We start from the raw sequence: 22,999 nt of genomic DNA, 5'->3' as shown, positions 1-22,999 counted from the left end.
AAAAATCAGAGGAACTTGAACGTTTTTTATAATTTTTATCAAATGTCTTTCAAAGACATTCTGAATGATTATGATTTCATCCTTGAACAATTTCTCCATACGCAAAAGTTTTTCCATAGATAGCGCAGTGCGGAATTTTTATAGAAGATTTTGAACAGCTCGTTTAGTCGAGCAATGGCTTGTGCTTGTTGCGAATTACGATGGCTCAATGAGAGGCATTTCTTTCGAGATAAAAAAGTTGACAAAACGGGAATTGACTTATCGATTACAAATTTTCAACCAGACGATTGTACTTGAGATTCCTTCGGAGAAATACGGGGGGAAAAATCAAGAAATTAAAAGTAATGACGATACGTGAATAATTTCCATTGTGCCTTATTGAAATTCATTTTTTATACAACGTGTATTAAACACGATATATTATACATATACGTGTCCAATTTGAAAATATGACGGACAATATCAACAATTACAAGAAAAATCTCGTAGCGAAAGTATAAAAACTATTTTAATTCAGCGTTCAAAGCAAATACTTTTTTCTTTTCTCTGTTTCTTCTTAGTCAATTTTTAAATAACATTAAAGCATCGCTTGTACGAAATATTTTCAACAATGAAAAATTTCGTAACAAAACTACGTACGATTATCTCTTTCAGTGTAGCGTGATAAAAGCGTTGGATGAATTTCATATAAATATGAAATCCGTTAGAAGATAATAAAAGAAGAGTAGGGAAGGGGACAAGGAGGAAGTGGAAGTGAAAGAGGAAGAGGAGAGAGAGAGAGAGAGAGAGAGAGAGAGAGAACTTGTAGCATAGGATTGATAGTATTGTCCACAAACGATTGTGAACGTAAACATAACCGTAAATACATTCAGATTCTGTCCACCGTGACGATGGCACTTTGCCAACTGGGAAAGTTTTCGATACAAGGGTACAACGGTATAACGGTGCGTCAAAGAGAAGATAGAGAGGGGGAGGGAAAGAGAAAAAGGGAGGAATCGTGTATACAAACCAGTTCTCCTAGGGCTTTCCCAACAAAATGTATCGTGGTTTCCGAACCGCAATCTGAAGTCGTCTGTGGTAATTGCGGTACCAACTATATTGATTGTTATTTCATAATTGTTGATATCAATTTTTCGATATAGCATAACGTATAAGTAACAAAGATTAATTATTCGCCTTTGATGAATCGCTAAACGGACATTATCATTGATATCTCGATCTAAAAACAATATCAATATCGAAAAATAGTTATCAGCTCATTACGGTTAGTAATTAAACGTGTCTATAAATAATATGTCGATCGATAGACATTATTCCGGAAAATTTTGAATGTTTGCCGCAATGGCGATTGAATTATTTCCACTCTAATGCAAAGAATGAATTAATACTCTCCCTGTTGCATCTACATCGAGGGTTAATCATTAGATACAACATGGATCGGTCTTATGCTATGTAATTAAATGTTAATTTCGTGTTGGAAGCTGAATAACGTAATATCATTGTTTGCCATTTATACATTTCGCCGTCGAATTTGAACCTATTTTTGAACGTTTTGTTCAAAGACAAAGTCATGTAAATAGAAATAAATCATTTAAAACTGGAAGAAAATAAATAAGATATAAATTTCAATGAATGAGAAATGTTGTATCACGAAATTAGATATTTTTCAAAGGACATTTTTCAAAAAATTTCAAACCGCAAAGTTTTCTTTCCGTCGTTGGCATGAAACGTATACCACTGGAGAAAATCTTTCAACATACGAAGCCAGCCAGTGAAGTAATAATTTCCACGAAAGTGAGATACTTTTCCCTACTCTCTTTTTTTCCTCTCTTTCTCTCTTTCATTTTTCCTTCTTTCGAGCCATCGTTCGAAGGCTGTGCAATTTTGCCGGTACTCGCGGTGAGAGATTTGCATGGTAAGGGTGCGGTGAGGTATACTTCCATTTTATAAGCTTCTTAAATTGGCGGTGCGCTGCGCATTGCCGGTTAGATGGAAACTCTGCTGCGGACAAAGGGAATCGCGTGCTGGTGCTTTCGCCGGGATGAGCATTCGAGAGGTCGAAGTTCATTTCGCGACTAAGCTCAGCCAGGGACAGTGTCCTCCGTTCACTACCGAGATGCTCTATTGCTGAGATAAATGCTATGGAGAAGCTGAGAGAGGAAGTGGAAGTGGAAGTGGAAGAGGAGAGAAAGAGAGGGAAAGAGAGAGAGAGAGAGAGAGAGAGAGAGAGAGAAAGAGAGAAGAGAGATAGAGGCAGACCTTGTTACCCCAGAGATGGAGTTAAGTTAGATTGGTACAAGACAGATCATAAATATCCCTCGATGGTGTTACATATACTATATCTACCCGGACCAGTTGAAGAGAGTAATGGACTCACGAGGAATCGACTCTCTGTTGGCTATTCTCTTCATCTCTTTCTCTTTCTCTTTCCAAGTTTCTCATCCTCTTTCAAGAATAAAGTATATTTCCCTTGGATGAATTTAAATGTCTAAATATTTCGATTTATCTTCGTAATAAATATCCTCTGTTGAGATTAGGTTTATATCGGTCTTCTTGCCAACGAGTAAATTGCATAACACGAGATCGGTAACATAATTAAATGGTATGGATGTTAACCTGTTCGGCAGGTGTATACGGATTCGTGGTTAGAAGATGATGCAGGAGTAAGTGACTCAGGGGTTATCGGTATTTGGGCCAAGGACGGGTCGTTGCACTCGACACAGTTGCATACCAAGTGGGCAAGATGCAATTAATGGTGTAATTTAGCCCTACTCCAAAGAGAGGTATCCTCTTCTCGCGGAAGCAAGAAGAGCTATATCTTAATAAGAAGGCAAGGTGAATGTGGATGTGGAAGGGCAGAGAAGGAAGTCAAAAAAAAAAAAGAAAAAAAAGGAAAAGAAAAAAAAAAGAAGAAAAAAAGGAACATAATTTCCTCGACAAGGAGGAACGTTATATCATAGGAATGTCCCGTGACCGGAATGATCTCTTCTTGAGAGATAAGCAGACAACTTTTCTTCTTAATTACGCTTGACCTTCTTACACTTCAACATCAGGACCATTTATCTGCTTGGTTAGTCCTATTTCTCTCTCTTTCTCTCTCTCTCTCTCTCTCCCTCTTTCTTGCCAAATTATTCTTATTTTATTTTCTCTTTTAGATTTCAATTATTTCCGTACGGTTATCAATCGCATCGAATTTCGTTGCAGCACAGTTTGTATGAGTTAAAAATCGTTTGTTTTGTGGTTTCTCCTGATGAGTGTGTCACGTCAATGGTTGGCCGCTTTGATCGCGTTTTCGGATCTTCCATTCGCGTAAATTGTTTTGACAATCGTTCACGTTAATACGCCCTTTGTGTACGTAGAAACGTTTGTTTATACACGTTCGTTGTGTTTAAAATTACTGAAGTATAATAAGCGGGTCACGTTCGTCAAATGAAAATACAAACGATTTTCTTGTTAACTATGCGTACTTTATTATCGATATCGTGATAGTGAATTTTAATGGAATTTTCATGTTTCCTCACGGTGATGAAATAATTTAGCTCATTCCCTTGTTATGATTCGTAAACAAAAGAAGCTTATTGTTAGCATAATGTTAGGTATATCCTATAGGAGAAAGTTGACTGTATCGATAAAGAAGATGTGGTTTATTTTACGATGTTGAAAGCTTTTTTTTTCTTTGTTTTTTTTTTTTTTTTAACTCAAGGAGTGTAATATGAGAGTTCCATCGTATTTGCTGTATTGATAGTCGCATTGTACGTGCGTATGAATCCGAAAACATTCGTTTTGAATAAATAGCACGTATGTATCTTGTATGTCCCAAGTATACTTACCGTCAATTTATTTGGTAGAAAACAAGATGCGGTCTATTTTATTTGTACGGCACGTTTTTCATAAAGGATCATCCCTTCTTTGTTATTTCGTTCGATTGTTTTCACACTTTGTCATTGGGCAAGAGCATAAACTAGTCCCGATAATATAGAGGGTTGTAACTGTTACAACGATAACTTAGCTTCGCTGCGTTCCTTCCTAGTCGTGATTCTGGACGAAGGACGTCGTCCTGCGAGATAAGCAGGATTTTGCTGTAAACCAAGGGTGCTGGAACGCGCCAGATAAAGGGATGAGTTTGGATATCGGCTGGTTCTACTAAACAGTACGCGGAACAATGTTTAACGATCGGTCTCTAGCAAGCTTGGTATAGTATCTTTACATTCACGACGACTCTTGCATTATTCAACGAGTAACTACGAATCTTTGATTACAATTTCGATCGTAGAACAGACAGTTCCTTCATCGTATGAGATAAAAGATGTATAAAGATCGTAGTACTTTCGAAGCGGAAGAAAATAAAGAATTTTATAAGGTTTCCCAAAGGGGCATGTAAAAAATTTCAATTTCTCACGAGATTCCACAATGAGCGCTCCCTGATGAAATTTTCAATTTAAAATGCGTGCTATGTGTGAGAGTATAGAGAGAGAGTATCTAGGTATATACACCTACGTATGATCATTCGGGCAGCCGATTTCGATGCAAATGCTTTTGGGAGGATTTCTTTCTTTCGTCTCTGGTATCATTAAAAAAATTTATTTCATCTCGAGGTTTTATATTAAAATGGAAAAGTCATCGATGTGGTTTTTTTATTAATTTCTCTCATCTTGTATCTATATGCGATAGATTTTAACGATACACTTCTTTTTTTCCCCTTTCATATGATTGCAAAAATCTTATCGTGCTTGTACCAAATGCATTTCCGTTTAGCGCTCATTGTTAGCCGACACCCATATAATCGACATAGATAGATAATTCCTTTCTCATTATCGCATATCTCCAATTTTAGCGAATGATTTTGATGAACGTAAAATTAGAGCCAAACTCGCGAGCGCAATGGAATAGAAATTTATATCGTTAAATTATACTCCGCGCTACACAGATAGGATACAATGGAATTGATCAATCAGAAAGCGAAGCGAACATATTTGTTCCATGCGGGTGGTATATACATACGTGTAGATATATCGTTGAAATACGCATACATAGTATACGTAGGTATATATGGAAACGTCAGAGAAATGTGTGTAAGAGAGAGAGAGAGAGAGAGAGAGAGAGAGAGAGAGAGAGAGAGAGAAAGCTATCGCATTATATGGAAGAAGCGGAACGAATCAACTGAGATAGCAATGTAACAGAATAGAATATGTTAGCAATATCCGATTTCGCATATCGCTTCCCCTGTTTTAACACTACGCCTTTACCTTTCTAAGCACATAATGATTATTGAAACGTTAAACATACCGAATTTGTTCTTTTTCTTTTTCTTTTTCCTTTTGACATCCATGAACAGATTATTTGGAAACGTCGCTTTTCATTACGTACGATTTAATCAAAGGTATCCGCTCATTAAATCGCAACTCACGTTTGTGTCTCTTTGACGAAGTATTCAATATACGGAGGTTTATGCACGTCCTTGTGCTTTCTGCGATTATTTAAAGCCAAGCTTAAAGGGTACCTTAAAATTCGAGAATGTGAGAAGAGAATTTTCCTTCCAATTATCTTTTCTCGTAACTTTTTGTTCAATTTAATTCGAAAACAAAAATAAATGTGATCAGATCCGATATAATATTGTTATTAACAATCATTCGTAATGAAACACTTTAATTAATAATAGTGAAACTATATTTAAACATTGATAATAATTGTTTTACGACTTTTACTATATTCATATATTGTATTGAATAATAAATAATAATCATAATATAGTACATATATATGTTTACACATATATAAATAAATCTATCAATTATATTTTATTTTTTGATTAATAATCCAAATATGTTGGCAATTCTATATAAGCAGAGGTAGGATAGGGTAGGATATTGAATAAATCCATTCGCTTTCTCGAAAGCACCTAAAGAAAAAGATAAAACGTCCGAGCGAAAAAGTTTTTTGTGCGTGCGATCCACTTAGAAGATGAATGAAACTGGAACGATAGAACGAAACTACTATTCGAAAGATCGTTCAGGTGTTACCAGACAACTAAGCTATTTCTACGAGTGAAGGTCGATTAATCGTAGCGTGAAGGTGAATAGATGAATCCATTTTTTAGTTATTGTGACGAACAATTTGTATCGCCTTATGAGTGTATTATATAGAAAAGTACGTAATGCTGAGAAATCTTTTAACTTGGTATAACAATAGATTGATAAGAGAAAATCGATGTACAAATGTCCATAGGTAATCAGTATTCCTATTCGCATATACCTCACTATACGTATATAAATATTTATTATCTACATAATTTCCAGATGTATATATATATATATGTGTGTGTGTGTGTGTGTGTGTGTGTGATATGTGTATATCATTATTTACAATATTTAGCACAAATTAGCGACATGCATATATATATATATACGTACATATATGTATATATATATATCAGAATTAATTTATATGGTGCTCAGCGTTCAATCAAGCTAATTTAGGTGGTTGGGAAAGTGTTATTTAAAATCCTGGTATTCGATTTATCAATCAATCTTGCATATAGAGACAAACAAAACTTCCTAAATAATAATAGCAATATTGTAATAATGAAACAAGAAAAAGACGTGATAATGTAAATTTTATACGTAATATAAATTATATGCATATATATATATATATATAATATTCATGACAGAAATTAAAAAGATAAATATATATATATATATATATATATATATATATATCAAATATATATATCAAAATATATATATCAAAATTAAATTGTATGGTACTCAATATTCAATTGGGCTAATTTAAATGGTTGGCAAAATGTTATTCAAAATTCTGATATTCGATTTATGAAGCAGCATCGCTTAGAGACAAACAAAATTTCCTAAATAATAATAGCGATATTGTAGTAATGGGAACAAAAAAAGAAAAAAAGAAAGAAAGACGTGGTAATGTAAATTTCGTCGAACGTACCAGTTTGGTGTCATAAAAGCCGCGGTTTAGATATCAATTTATCACAGCTTTCCGCCCGGTAATATCGCATTATTTCCCAGCGTTGCTCGCCGCGTGGCTGACAACAATGCCGATGGGCAATCAATAGCCCCACCCAGTAGCAACGGCAGCCTCTTTCGCCCATTGCATCCGCCCATCTCTCTCTCTCTCTCTCTCTCTCTCTTTCTCTCTTTCTCTCTTTGCTTCATTCGCGTTCGCGTCTCCGTCCGTAGGGAACTTTCGGTCATTTTTCATAGTCGTGTCCTATCGGTGGCTGGCATTATTATACAAAGAGTGACGTGCGGTAGGTGACGTCGCGCGAAACTCGGGCACATTACTGCTTCCATTCTATGAATTAACCCCCGGAAAAAGTGATCCTATCCTTGTCTGTCCACCCCTTCTCGCCCATATCGCCCCATCCTAAATATTTCCACGGTGACTCTTTTGTTTATTTCACTCTTTCTCTTATTTCTTTTTCTCTTTTTTCTTCTCTGTTTTCTTTTCCTTTTTCTTTTCTTTTCTTACTTGCATTATTCTACAACGATTTCGATCAAATTATTGGGGAAACAATTGCAATAACAGCAAACAGTATTCCATAGTTGGTATTCAAACTCCGTTATTGTTGATGGATCGAAATGTTTTCATGTCGGTGAAAGACGGATCGTTCTCTCTGTTACGCGTCGCTGAGCGTGCATAGAAAACACGCGGTAGAAATATCACGAATAGAAATACGAATCCGTAGTAAGAGAGAAGAATTCGCGAATGTAACGTTTCGAAAAGTTCGTGTACGTCAACTGTGACAATCACGAATCGGTTCTTTCCGTGTAACGGATTTTGTGGTTGGTTTGGAAAATCGCAAAGGAACGATATAAATCGAAGATATACGTCAGGTTAAGTGTCGTTGACTGTCAATGCTAGGTAGATAGCTACCTAAGTTAGCTAAAGATATGTAAGTACAAGACGTGCCAATTTTCGAGAATTCGTGCGAAAGTAAAAAACGCGAATCGAATAGGAATGTTAATCACTCAGGCGACCTTCTTTCATTAACCCCGTCATCGCTGACAATATATAATCATTAATTTTCTTTAGAAAAAAGAAAAAAAAAGTTGTTAATGAATGAACGATATATTATGTTCGCTGTCATGGTAACAAAAGCAAATTTTTAGTTCAGGAAAAGCGTTCGTATCAAGAATTCTTGATGCGAATAAGAAATATGATACCGTAATATATTTTCCGGTGGGTTAAATTTACAATTTAAATTTCACTGTAATATGCGATAACTCGCTAATTTAAAGCATTTCATTTAAATAGCGACAAGTAACGATCGCTTAATGTAATCTTATTATCGTTCTATTATTAATCTTTTGTATATATATATATAAATACGTATTTAAAATTTATTCGAGAAGGTAGTGGATTCTCGCTTGCTCGAAGGGTTCCTTCTATTATGATCACCGAGGCTTGATAAACTTCTCTCTGAAAGATAGAACGGAGTTTATAGAACGATGAACGTCAGAGTGCATAACGTTGCGATCACAAGATGCACAGAATTCCCAGGGGTATTTATATCGAGAAGCTACCAGGCATCGCATAGAAAGGATCGTCGTCAGTGCACAGTTAAAAAGTGTTTTCGAACGTATCTTAGAAGGTGTATTTGAAAGATAGCCTTAAACTCTTTCCAATCCCATATCCCGTGACTTATGGAGTTGACACATGGGAAAGAAGATTTGCACGTTATAGAGTCGGTTCTGAAAGAAGAATAAGAGAAATAGATGTAGAGATAGAGATAGATATAGTGATAGAGATAGAAAGAATGTGAGAGACACATACGGAGAGAGAGAGAGAGAGAGAGAGGGAGAGAGAGAGAGAGAAAGATAAAGATAGATAGGAATATGGGTCGATGCATGATCATCCTCCGTTCGTATTATATAAGGAAGAGCAAGAGAACACCGTAATCCGAGTGTGTTCGTTCTCAACCTGGTCACGACGTGGAAGGAACGTCGTTGGTGACGCTCGTGTCTGCTGCGTCTGCTGCTGGCTTTCTAAGAGATGTGAGGGCAAGATCGGTGAGACTCGAGGGACTACATTATGCATCTGAAACTGACTATACCGTTTCGTTGCACGAGGATACGTCGTTCGTACGCCTATTTGGGACGAGGTTACTATGTGCTGAGAGGTTATCCTTTGTAAAATATCGCGGGAAACATGTTTGAAAGGTTTAGTCTAAAAGAACACGTCGAACACGAAATCTCCGGTAGTTTGTTTACTTTTGTTCCTTTTCGCGTGAACCTGCCAAGTCTAGAATGAATGAATAAGATCAACTCAAGCGAGATCTGATGCGAGGGTCTTCTATTCATAATGACTCATCAAACAAGTTAGGAATTATCGTTCGTCGTTATATCTACGACTAGTTTTTAATGTTTTTCTTGTTAAAAAACTTTCCAAAATGTAATAAAAGAGAGTTTTAGAAATATGAATTGATGAAATATGTAAAAATAAACTTTAATTTTTAACGATCAAGATCATATTATTATACATATCTGAATGTATTTTTTGATCAGTTACACGATACAATAAAAAAAAAAAGTACTTATGTGTCAAAAAAAAAACACCGATGACCTTATCATGTGCACATTACGTAAAAAATATTCTTTTTTGTATCACAATAACAAGAAGAGATATTTAGGTGGCTTTACTTAAAAGGAGCACCCTGTATACGATATATACATATATATATATATATATATATATATATATATATATATATTAAAAAGATTAAATTTATAAATATTCGTTTATTAACAATGAATATGAAATTTCGTTCAAAGTGCTATTTAACGAGCGAGCCACATCCATGAGAAAATTACTCTTTGATGAGTCGTGCTATTTTATAAATTCGATCATCGTGATGCGCCATCGTCAAAGGAACTTCAGAGTATTTCGAGAAGCTTCGTCGTAGAGCCATCTACAGCGAGAGAGAGACAAAGAGAGAGAGAGAGAGAGAGAGAGAGAGAGAGAGAGAGAGAGAGAATAGAGGGTGGTTTGAGAGAGAAGGGATGATCGGTTTTGCTTACTCGTGCGTAACTACGTGAAGGGCCGTGCAAGTTGCAAGCGGTGTCATCGAAGCAGCCGTCAACGGATACTGTCGATGTCATTTGATGGTCGTAGTCAGGCTTAGCACCAAAGTCTCCGTTTCGATCCTGATTCGATTCAAGGCATCAACCCGAATCGTTTCTGACGTTTGTTGATCACGTAACCAGTATGAAGCTCTACCTCTATCGTGTCCAGAGGGAAGAAAAGAAAGAAAAAGAAAAAGATAGAATGGAATCTTGCAATTTCTCGAAAAACTTGGACTATATATCGCCTACGAATTTCTTCTCTCACGATGCATTATGTAAATCTTAGTGATTTGAAAACCATGAGAGTTCTTTGTTCGAATCGATTTCATTTCAATATGTATATATGTGTATATATATATATATAAGATAATACCTGCATATATACGACGTATCCATTCATATATACCTATATTCATGTTAACTTAATGTCACAGGATATCCTCTATTCATACATATTTTTACTCGTGTCCGTGTCAAGTCAAAGATATCGGCCGGAGTAGACGTTTCACGGAATAGGAATAATTTTTCCTACAAAATATGGCGTTGGGTTAGGCGATAAATAAATCACGAAATGGAACGAGACATCAGATTCGGTGATTCATTCATTTATCATGGAAAGCGTCGTTCTTCTGAAAAGTGCAGGAACAATAAAAATAACGTGCACTACTAGGGTGCACTCTGTTGTAGGTCCACCGATTTGTCTCTGGCACGGTTCACCACTTTTCGCTGGGCTTCCGATTTCGCGCGTTAGCCTCTCACTCTTATTTTATTCGACTGCTACGATCGATTCACCGTTATCGCTCGATCGAATAAAATCTATTACCTGACGTCGTCGAGTTATAGTTCCGTAGAAAAGTAATCGAAAAATTTCACTCTTTACGTATACACCAATGATTCTCTCTCGACGTATACGTGATACAAGGGACAATAAAATTTTTATTTTTTGTTTTTATATATTTTTTTTTTTTCGAAACTTTCAAGCGGTGAGATAAAAGTCCATCACGCGTTTTGACGTGAGTATCTAAAATTTCAAACGCGTTTGTTACCTGAGAAATATTCCAAAATCCTTTCGTGATAACTAACAGACGACGAGTGTGTTTTCCTACCACGTATGAATTATAAATGCAATTGAACGCTTTATAAAGTATAATTAATTTTGGATTAATTAAAACTTTATGTACTAATTATGAATATTGTACGTATACATATACAATATAATATATATTATATATAATATAAATATATATATATATATAAACAAATATAAGATATATATATATGATTAATATATCGTTGACTTTTGTTTATCGATTAATATCTATGAAATAATATAAATAAATAATAAGCATAATTATTCATATTTTTTTCTTTTTTTTCTTATAGACAGATTTTTTTATTACTAATATTTTCGATACACAATTATACTTTTCTCTATAAAACAAGATATCGAATTGATAGTATAAGACCATTATATAAAAACAAAATTTTCTCTTGCCACAGAGAGATTACCTATATACTAATAATAGACACGGGTGGATTGTTGTAATGCAGATATATATATACATATATATATATATATATATATATATATATATGCATGCGTATTTATGTATATATTCAAACATATAGAATGTTAAGCGTTACACGCACCTGCAGTGCCGCACTCGGAATTTAGCATCAGTATTTGCGTCTCTATGGATTAGCTTCATTGGTAAATCCACGATACTATGAATGCTCTTACCTCTGTTTATTCTACGTTAGTATAGCGCATACATATATATATATATATATATATATATATATATATATATATATACATAATATCGGTGATTAATCTATTTACAGATCTATTTATGGATGAATATAGGAATTGTTAATTAACAAAATTTTTATTTCATATCTAAATTCTTAGAATTGATATAATATTATGAATAATCATTGTTGTTACAACAGATAATAATCATTACGAATGTTTCAACGATCCGATCGGAGTGACCTTTTTTGTTTGTAGTGTATTGGAAAATATACAGCCAAATGTCTATCGTAGATCGTTACGCGGAAATATGACCTCTATGTTTTTCTTTTTCTCTGTGTTTTGTCTCTATGCTTTTATTTAGTTCTGTTTTGTTGAACTACATCGCAGTCGTGGTTACGTCGTCGCAAAGTGAACATTATAGAGAAAATCGAGGTTTAAAGGTAAGTCTTAAATTCAATTTTCCATTTTATTTCAATATTTAATAATCTTAATAAAAAACCACTAGTATTAATTGCATAAAAATCCAATATAATTCTTTCCTTATTTTTTTTTTTTTTTTTTTTTTTTTTATGTACTTTATCAACGTGAATCAAATTTAAAGTCGATGGAGCGTAGTAATGTCAAGAAACGATCTTTCCTGATTCCGAATAAAACGACGAAAAAGAAATAAAGAGATTCTTAGTTTAAATCATTTTCCTTCGCCATTTTTGAGACAAAAGGGAGATCGTAAATCACAGTTGGACGGGAATGAAAGAACTAGTATAGGGATGAATAAGAAAGGTGTATGTGAGAGTTTGGATGTAGAGAAGAAGAGAAGATTTAGAATAGTATGGGGAGGAAGGAGATAGAGATAGAGACATAGACAAAGACGGAGACAAAGACAGAGAAAGAAAGAGCAAAAGAAAGAGAAACAGATAGAGAAAGATATAAAGATAGAAAGAATAAGACTGGGGAAATAGGAGAGAGAAGAGGAATAGTCGAGAGGCTGGATACTCGGCCAGTGCACTCGTCGTGCACCGCTCAACGGTATCGCTGGAAATTAGAAGCGCTTTTCTCTTGAGAGCTTTCGCTTGGGTGCGAGTTTCAACGAGTCAATAGACGCAGATCCGATAGCTGTTCCAACGTTAAGCACTACTGTGAAAATTATTTGACGGAACTCCGAGAAAAGCGAAAAATTGTTCGTGCATCGTCAAGTATCGGCCGGCATATGATTCGGACGAAGTTGAGTAAAATGAAGGCCTAAAAATATCTACGAGATATCGAGGAGAATAAAAGAAGAAAAGAAACTTTACTTCTCTTTAGTTCCTTTTTCTTTTTCTTTCTTTTTTTTTTTTTTATTTTTCCTTTATTTTTTTTTTCCCTCCCAGAAAGAACCCGTTTGAGAACTTCGATCGTCCCTTTTAAAGAAGTCGAGTGGGTAAGGGAATATAAAGCGTGGTATTGGATGCTTGCGGTGATTTGTAATCGATTTTTCGATTAGAAGCAATCATCTATAATTATGATTCATATATTTTTCAATTGAAAATTTATGGGGAAAAATAATCTGGATAAATTCATGCAACGGGGGATTGGGGTGTATTCAATAAATATCTTTGTACTCGAGCCAACTGTTTTTCTCCTTTTTTTTTTGTTTTTTTTGTTGTTTTTGTTTGTTTTGTTTTTTTTTTTCTATCGAAACATTTCCATTAGACCACATTGAAAAATTTGTGATGACGTTGATGAAACGAAACAACGGTGAAAAGAATTTATTGAAATAAAAAGGAATCAACGAGTGAGACTTTAAAAAGATAAAAAGAAATAGATCGACCGATAGAACATCGAAAGGACGAAGAAGGAAAATGGTAAGCTCATAGAAGTGAAAGCCTCCAGCGTTTTTCGATATCACAAGTTACAAATCTTTCTTTCGCATTGTGGGAATGAGCTTATGAAGCAGAAAACAGAAGAAGAAGAAGAAGAAGAAAAAGAAGAAGAAGAAGAAGAAGAAGAAGAAGAAGAAGAAGAAGAAGAAGAAGAAGAAGAAGAAAAAGAAGAAACAGAAAAAGAAGAAGAAGAAGGAAGAAAAATGAAAGGGAAAAGGAGAAGAAGAAACAGGAAAAGAAGAAGAAGAAGGAAGAAGAATAAAAGGCAAAAGAAAAAGAAGATAGTAGAAAACTGTGAAGGCTATATGTATACAAACCATAAAATTGTTATAGTCTTTTTACAAATTTTTACCTATATACGTTGTTTTGTAGTTCTTACTAAAGTAAAGAAAATCCGAAACATATTGTACGCGCTTTGATGATACATTTGATATATAGAAACCCATCATTTCTTTCTGTCATTTTGATTATAAGAAGGTCTGCTTAGAAAAGAAAGATAGAGCGAGAAAAAGAGAGAGAGAGAGAGAGAGAGAGAGAGAGAGAGAGAGAGAGAAAGTGAGTGAGTGAGTGAGTGAGTGAGTGAGTGAGGAAAAAGTTTCTTTCTCAAAGAAAAAAGAAAACGAAAGAAATAAGAATAGAAACGGAAAGTATCGTGTTCTTTGAAATCTCTTTATTCGGAAGACAACAGAACTACGTCTCTACGATATTGGACTTTTTCTTTATGCAAACCTATTCCTCCCTTTGACATCAGCCAATCTAATTCTCATGGTTGAAAAAGAATAGTTTTGTCGTTCTATCCGAAATTCTTCGCTCTTATCTTTTTTTTTTTCTTTTTCTTTTCTTTTTTCTTCTCCTCTTAAATTTCACAGAAATTTTGCGAGAGTTAGTTCTTCCCTCGACATCTCCTTTTTCTTCTTTTTTTTTTCTTTTTTTTTTTATCTCTTCTTTTTTTTTCAAGCATAAGTCGAATACAAAGTTACAATGTATAACGGCAAATTCATATTAAGTTTTAGAAGATCAAAAGAGATATCAAAAAAATATCGAGGGAAAAGAAAAAAGAAAGAAAAGAAAAAGAAAAAGTAAATGACTGAAACTGACTTTTGATAACTATCATCATTACTAATTATCTCTAATTAGGTTGATTTTCCTAGAAATTGAGAGATTAACAAGCACCGACCGAGTTTATATACGTAGAATTTGAGTTATGTCGGTGTTCATTTGACCATTCATCGTCACGCTCGTATTCAAACATAAAGTACTTCGAGTAACGTCAGTAGGATCTGATTTATTCATGGATCTCAGGAATCAAGAGAGCCTGCAGTTTCATTCGATGTACGTACGTACGTACGTATGTGTTGTAACGCGTGCAAGTGCGCGTTTGAAAAGTTCACAGTCGGACGACTAAAATAAATCCCATTAATCCTTTGAACAGTACAAATGTACATTTACATCATACCTTAGTTAGTCCAGTGTATTATAAACGTATATGTACATTTTGAATTTTACTATTTTAAAAATTTTAATTTGGTCTATCATATGCTTTAACATATTAATTTTTAATCATTAACACGTTACAAGGACATTATTCTTAGTTTTAATCCTCTTGTAGCATTATACAAATTTTTCTGTTCAATATAATTATAGCCGCGCTTTTTACATCCTAATAACGTTATTTTCATTTTTCTTTCCTTTTTCAATTAGACTCTCAAAAGAATTCAGTTTGGAAAGGAGATTGGGATCGATCTATCAGCGTTCGACGATTTTAATGTTAGATCGAAGAGTTAAGTCAACAAAGTAATACGAAGTAATTTCGAAAAAGCATGTAAAATTATGAGAAATGCATATGAACATTTAATGTTCTATTTCGTTTTTTTTTATTTTTATTTTTATTTTTTTTTTATGAAGAAACGATAAAGTTACGAAAGAAATTATAAAGAATATTATATCCATTTTATGAATCGTTCTCTATTGCAATATCCTTTTTTCTCTCTTTCTCTCTCTCTCTCTCTCTCTCTCTCTCTCTTTCTCTCTTCCTATTTCTATTTCTATTTCTATTTCTAGTAACGTGTTCATGACGTACTTGACCGTGTTCGAGGGGTAAAAAGGAAGAAGAACAAAATGTCAAAGCGAAGGGAAAGTCAAGGATTTCCTTTTTTAACTTTTGAATCCGAACGAAACGTTTGTAGATATGCCGCTAGTAGTTATTTCATGACTACTGCGAAATTTTCTATTTTTCCCTTTCGTGTTTTTCGCACGTACGTAGAAAAAAGGAAAGGAGAGAGAAGAAAAAAGAATAAATATATATATATATATATATATATATATATATATATATATATCGATGGGAACTCATGAAACGTGCGATAAAACGAAGGTGTCTTTCTGAAGTTCGAAGCTCCAAACGTTTCTTTTTCGCAATTTTGTGAATTTCTCCGAAAGTCGAACAGAGCTCCCCAACGAGTTCGACGTATCCAGTATTGCGCACGTATATATGTACGTAATATATATATATATATATATATATATATATATATATATATACGTACATACAGATTATATACTCGTATGTCTTCTGCTATGGAAGAAATTTGTATAAGAAGATGAATATGTATATTTAGGATGTTTTTACAAAGTTTTCCGTGGAAGAGGATATTGGATTTTTTTTTCCCTGAAAGTCTCTGATGATACTTTAACTAATTAGATCGTAAAAATTTAAATTGAAGTACATAATTTTGTAATACTTGGTAGTGTTTGTTAGTGTATTCTTTAAACGATACGATAAATCATTTTTATTGATTTAAAAAAAAATATCGATTAAACTTGTTATTTGTACGAGATCAAAGTTTCATAAAATTTTTGATAAAATTTTTCTATTTAGATTATCATTTCTTTTCTATGCGTTATATCTACTTACGTGTTTCAAATGAAATATTATTATTCAAAAGTATCCATTGATAAAGATGTAATTATAAACTGTTAATTATCGAAAATAAGGAAGAGAATTATTAGCATTTCACGAAATGTCATCTAATTGAGTATTATTACGTTCTAATAGTGATTATTCGGCTAGAATAGTAGACCCTACTTTTCATTGCAGAAGATGATACTACAATACGCTGCAAGAAGAGAATGGAATGTAATTAGTCATACATTGTTACATTTTCAGAAGCTATTTGACGTAGTTGAAAATGACGAAGATTTCCATATGTATAAATTCGTCTAATCAGAGAGAGAGAGAGAGAGAGAGAGAGAGAGAGAGAGAGAGAATCTACTACCGAAATGTAGTAGAAATTTAATATTGATATATTAATAAAATTTTTATAAAAATTTTCACTATTTCTCTGAACCTTTTAAATACGATAGAGAATCGATTTATTGATCGATAGAATGGAGGACATTTAAATTATTCATAAATGTATCATAAATAAATTTTATAACAGGTTAGACAGATAGAGAGAAAGAGAGAGAGAGAGAGAGAGAGAGAGAGAGAGAAAGAGAAAGAGAGAGTGAGAAAGAGGGAAAGAGATAGTGTGATAAAGAAGGGATGCAATAAACGAAGATGCATCGAGTTATATTAATTCACTTTAATTTATCGTTTAAACTCAGAGGGCGAACATAATGGGATAAGAATAAAATAGTTAGTCGAGTGGTGGAACATCGATAGTTCACTCGATTGAGAAACGATACGGCAATTCGAGAGATACAGAGATAGCTTTGTAGATACGAAGATAAATCCGTTATGTAAACTAGCCATCGACCCACTTGCTAGTTTTTCTTCCCCCACTCTTTTTTTTCTCTTTTTTCTTTTTTTTTTTGTCTCGTTCCAATTTTTTTTTTTCATTTCATCGATTTCGATTTATGGATAGAACTATTCTTCTCCAGACATTACATTATCATTTGTTTCTTTCATTCGACCAATCGATTCTCACCGAGTGCTAAATTATCATTCTTAATTCTTAATTCGCGATATAGATGATGTAAAAAAAGAAAAAAAAAAAAAGGAAAAAGAAAAAAAAATAAGGAAAAATATAAAGTCACGTGTTTCATTCATTCGAAAATATTTTCTTTACTTTCAATCGAGACAGATATACGGGAGCGCACTGAGAAGTCATTTTTTGTTCGGCATACTATATTTCTCTGACGTTTCTCTCCGTCGCGTCGTCCAGTCACGTTTTCTGTCTCAAGAAAACGGAGAAGCATGACGAGCGACATGACGAGCGAACTCCGGGTCAACGTATAACAAGATAGAAGCTGGACTACGCTCAAGAAATAAACTAGGGGGAGGGGGTCGAACAAAACATGAAACAGGGATGGTCGGGAATGAGTTGGGGCTGCCATCTGCACGACAAAAAGCGTCATAGCTTTTACTTGTGACGTATTACGTGCTATGCTCTTTACGGATTGTATATATGTGTGTGTGTGTGTGTGTGTGTATCTATTATACTAAGTATACCTTCTTTAAAAGGAATCAAAGCTACGTTTGACTTTATTATGAAATTTCAATTATTTTACCATTTCAAATATCCCAACGATACTCAACGTCCTTTCAAACACGAAACGAATCCTTACCTAAAACAAAAAAAAAGCAAACTTCATATTAGATTGATCTATCTAATTCATATATATATATATATATATATATATATATATATATAGTTGATTAATTTATTATAAATAAAATTTAAGTGAACATTTGATTTTATAACGATCGAGTAACGAGATCATTGTGAAACGGAATAATACGTCTCTGGGTTTTCGAAAGAAAAGGAACTTTCTTATTTTCTCCGAAAATTAAAATTTAGATTTGATGACGTTTGAAGAATATTACAATGTCGAGAAAAGAACAGCAATATTATTGTGGTATAGGGAAAGATAGATAGATAGAATGAAAAGTAAAAGAAAGTTAAGGTTTATTCGAAGATTCGAAGAAATTTGGAGGAGGAAAGAAAAAGAAGAAAAAAAAAAGAAAAGAGAAAAAAGAAAAAAGAAAAAAGAAAAAAGAAAAAAGAAAAAAGAAAATAGAAAACTAAGATAGATTCGATTGCAACGGTAATGATAGAAACAGAATCTTATCCTCCTCAATTTTCATCGATCCTCCGAGAACTTAATGAGGTCGTGACTCTTAAACGTTCGAAGCAAATTCGCTCGTAGCATCCTTCAGTATCAGCGACTCGGTACAAGTGCTTTTCGTCGTTTTATTTCGCATTTGAGTGTCGGGGAAAAAAAAAAAGAAGAAGAGACGCCGACGAAGAAGTACGTGCTCGTTCTCGTTTTCTTTTTATCGACAACGAAGTCAAGACACGTTTATAATTTCGAACATCGTTTCGAATGGTTTCCGTTATCGATAAGACGACTATCGATTGAGTCGCGTCAATGGGCGCGAAGAAATCTTGGATTCATAGATTTGAGTTCGTTGGCCCTTAAGGACCATTTGATACTCGACTACTTTTTTTTTTATTGCATACGCCAGCTGCATCGATTCTTCGAGGGGTTGCATCTTCAGTTCTTATCCAGTGCGAGTAAAACGAGTGCGAAGTAGAAAAAGGGTAGAAATAAGAAAGGGGAGAAAAAAAAGAAGAAAGAAAAAAAAAAGATGAAAATCGAAGGTTTCGGTAGACATAGAGATAGCGAAGACACGTAAACGAAATAGAAGGGAAACGAAAAGGAAGAAGGAAAGGAAAAGAAACGTTGCGAACGTGCGCCCACGGAACGATGCTTTATGGGTCGTTCCTCGTGGGCAAACGATGTTTAAAGATCAAGGAAACGGCACCATTGGGAGTCAGACCGTTGCCCGATCGAGCGAGAATAACGAATGAATATCTAATGACGTTTTACGATCCAATATATGCCCCTGGGAGTAGCTGATATATCGCGAAAGTGTATATATATGTACGTGTATGGAGTGTCTGCGTTTGTGATTACTCTCTTTCTCTCTCTCTCTTTCTATCTCTCTCTCTCTCTCTCTCTCTCTCTCTCTCTCTCTCACATACATGTTCCCAGATGACCAAAATGCTGGTACATGCGTTCACTATTCCATGTGCTATGCGTATGGTATAACGCACAATGGATACAACGAAGTATCAATCGAAAATACATCCCGATCGAGGTACGTTGATCCATCTACTATTTTAGAATAGGAAACAAAGGACCATTCTTCTTGAGCGACATCGATCGTAGTAGTAGCGCTTGACTACTGCATATCTATGTTCACGTTCGGGAGAACGTTTGTCGCCTAGACCTTCCATTTTGAATGTACGGAAATATTTCACTCTCTCGTAGATATAGATACGGTTATATCTATCGAACGAACGAACGAACGAACAAACGAACGAACGAACGAACGAACGAACGAACGAAACGAAACGAAACGAAACGAAACGAAACGAAACGAATGATACAAACGAGAGGAATGAGAGGTACGAGAGGCGTGGTCGACGTTGGCTCGTAAAATTTGTATATACATATTTTCTCCCCACTTTTCTTCTCGACAAAAAAAAAAAAAAAAAAAAAAAAAGAAAAAAAAGGGAAGAACGACCTCTCTCTTCTTTCTTCCAATTTTCCGAATTGGATCCGACGGAATTCGTTTTATTTCGAGTGTACGCTCGGCCTCATCAACTTGGAGTTTTCGAAAAAGAAAATCTTTGACCTAGATTTTGTTAATTGCTTCCAGTAATGTTTGCCAATATGAAGGTAGTTTCTGTAAATACAGCTGTTTGCTGTGCATCGTCCCGGTGCTACTGCTTCGATCGCAAAACGCGAAGAGATCAAAGAGAGCCGATCGGATTCGTTGAACTTTACGAACGGATAGAGAACGAATAAAAGTCAAGCTCGTACAGACTTTTACCATCTTGACTTTCTCTCTCTCTCTATCTCCTTCTCTCTTTCTCTCTCTCTTTTTCTCTATCGAGCATCCCGACTTTGTCATTTTGCGAGGAATATAAATGAAGGTAGTAGTAAAACCGTACGGTGAAAGAATATGCATAAACTACTATGTTCTAGGTATTTATCAGTGCAGCGAATTCACTCGAGAGGAATAAGCGAGTTCTCCGTATATTTCCGTGTATATTTTTGTCTATGTATGTTTATACGTGGAATAAGAGTAATGGGTTGGGACGTTATATGGGAGCGCATAATAAATTCTTATTCTATTTTCTCTGCTCCTCATTCGGATCGTAAAATTCACGATAAAGGATGCGCACTTGTTTACGATGCTTTGATGGCTCTTACTGTTTTGTAGTTCGATTCTTGTAGCTTTTTTCTCTCTCTCTCTCTCTCTTTCTATCTCTCTTTTTCTCTCTCTTTCTGTTCATTCTTTTAAGCTGTGACGTTTTCTTACTTAGTAAAGAACGATTATCGTTTCCTTACAGGTGGACGACACATTGAAGATTTATCGAGCATACTGGTCTCTTTCGAGTTTTACGATAAAATTTCATGCACGAACTACGACCGATATGCTGAAGAAGAAGAGGAACGAGATGAGGAGGTAAAGGGGAGAAGGAGTGACAAAGAAGAGAGGAAAAATTGGATCAAACGGCCGGTTGAAGGACTCACAGCCGAACGGATATGCGTCTTTCCGTTTGCCAATCGTCCATTCTTCCCTTCTCAAGAGATACTCGTGAAGTTCCCATTCGTCCCTTCTTCGATATTTCTCTTCTCTCTTATCCATCCTTTGTTACATTGAATTTTGGATGATTCAAGGGAATAAAAATGGTTTTGTCTAAGGGATGAAAAACTGTTCGTTCAATCGTTACTCTCCAGTAATTATGTTCGAAGCAGCAACATATATCAATTCCGCGGGATTCGTTTTATTTTTATTTGTTTGTTTATTCTCGCAGAATATGTATATTTAATATGAAATACGTACATGTCTGTTTTAAATATAATATCTGAAAATTCAAATATGTTTCCGTGGATAACCAATCGAAATGATCGAATGTATAATATCGAATCGTGATTAAATGTTTATGAACTCAGATAAAAATCTTTCAACTTGTTGTAAATTCTTTGAATTAAAAATGACGATTTGACTCATAATATAAATTCAAACGATATTTCTCCTGTTCTCTTTCTTTTGCATTTTATTATTCGTTCTTCCTCAGGTATATTTTTATCATTTAACGTTAAACGATTCAATATAAATTCAAGGATATTACTAATATTGGTTTTTCTAAGTTCTTATTTTTACGAGGAATCTTTCAAATTTTATTTCTTACTAAGAAATATCGTTACTCCCAAACGTATTCGAATTAAATTATATATCAGAATATATTTCACTTATAACTTATATTCGAAAATAGTTATACCATATTGCGTACTATTTTTATAATTAATTGAATTAATTAATTCGTTTGAATTAATTTTTTTAATAAACAACTCTTTTAGATTTTGTAGAATTTTCGAGAATAATAATAAAGTAATAGATATAAAATTTCTTCTATATTTTTACGTATAATATTATTAGAAAAAGATGATTTATGTTTCTGATATTGTTTTAAGTAATTTGAATAATACGAACAAAATGTTTGGGCTCTTTTCGAAGGGTTCGCAATAACTCTTGTGTATTACAAAGTTTCGACCAGACTCGATTCGTAAGCGATGCACGAACGTATGACGCGTCGACACATTAATCATTGATAACGCACGCGATTGAGAATGGGAGGAGGTTTCAGAATATTTGTGGCTAGTACTTGATAATGGTATCTTTTCTCTCTCTCTCTCTCTCTCTCTCTCTCTCTCTCTCTCATTCTCTATCTCTTTCTCTTTCTTTGTCTCTCTCTCTTTCTCTCTTTATTTCTCTCTTTATTTCTCTCTTTCTTTCAGTGATGAATTCCCTTCGAGAATTCACAAAGAGTAAAAGAGAGAGAGAGAGAGAGAGAGAGAGAGAGAGAGAGAGAGAGAGAAAGAGATGTAAAGAAATCTTCTTCTAAGTTTTGCGAGAAAAGTTTCCTCATAAATTCAAGATTTTGAATTGTCCGTTCCAGCCTGCAAATGGACGCTCTTTTCTCAACGTTATAAGATATCCAACAATGTATTTGGAATTATATTTGAGAAAATTTCGGAATATTTCACAAAAAGCAAAAGTCAGCAAGGAAAGAAATTCTATTTATGACGTATTTTTTTTTTCTACATTTTGATATTTTTCGATGATTATCGTTAACGAAGTTCAATTAAGATAGATTGGTTTAAGAGAAAAAACAGCGATAATATGGTGGAGAATGAGATCAAAAGTTTCTCGATAGAAACGTGAAAGTGGACAATATTTTTTCAGTTAAATCAAAAGTTTTGATCGG

General features: G+C 34.3%; 1 protein-coding gene and 1 long non-coding RNA gene across 3 annotated transcripts in view; one reads left to right on the top strand and one right to left on the bottom strand.

Annotated features, from left to right (window-relative positions):
* LOC118444947 (uncharacterized) overlaps positions 1-22,999 on the bottom strand; it is a 291,906-nt gene that overhangs the window by 42,528 nt on the left and 226,379 nt on the right. The window lies entirely within an intron of this gene.
* The window catches only part of LOC118444955 (uncharacterized), a 106,185-nt gene that overhangs the window by 24,564 nt on the left and 58,622 nt on the right, over positions 1-22,999 (top strand). Inside the window, exon 2 of one of the 2 annotated variants that reach the window (XR_004839117.2) lies at positions 21,077-21,893. The exons of the other annotated variant lie outside the window; for it this stretch is intronic. This is a non-coding gene — a long non-coding RNA (uncharacterized LOC118444955). Of the gene's footprint in view, positions 1-21,076; positions 21,894-22,999 lie in introns of those variants that run through there. 2 annotated transcript variants of the gene reach the window in all.

The sequence above is a fragment of the Vespa mandarinia genome, chromosome 1 (genome assembly GCF_050613455.1).
Source record: "Vespa mandarinia isolate Hongniang chromosome 1, ASM5061345v1, whole genome shotgun sequence".
In the NCBI taxonomy this organism is placed as follows: Eukaryota; Metazoa; Arthropoda; class Insecta; order Hymenoptera; family Vespidae; genus Vespa; species Vespa mandarinia.
This window is presented reverse-complemented; position numbering and strand designations above follow the sequence as displayed.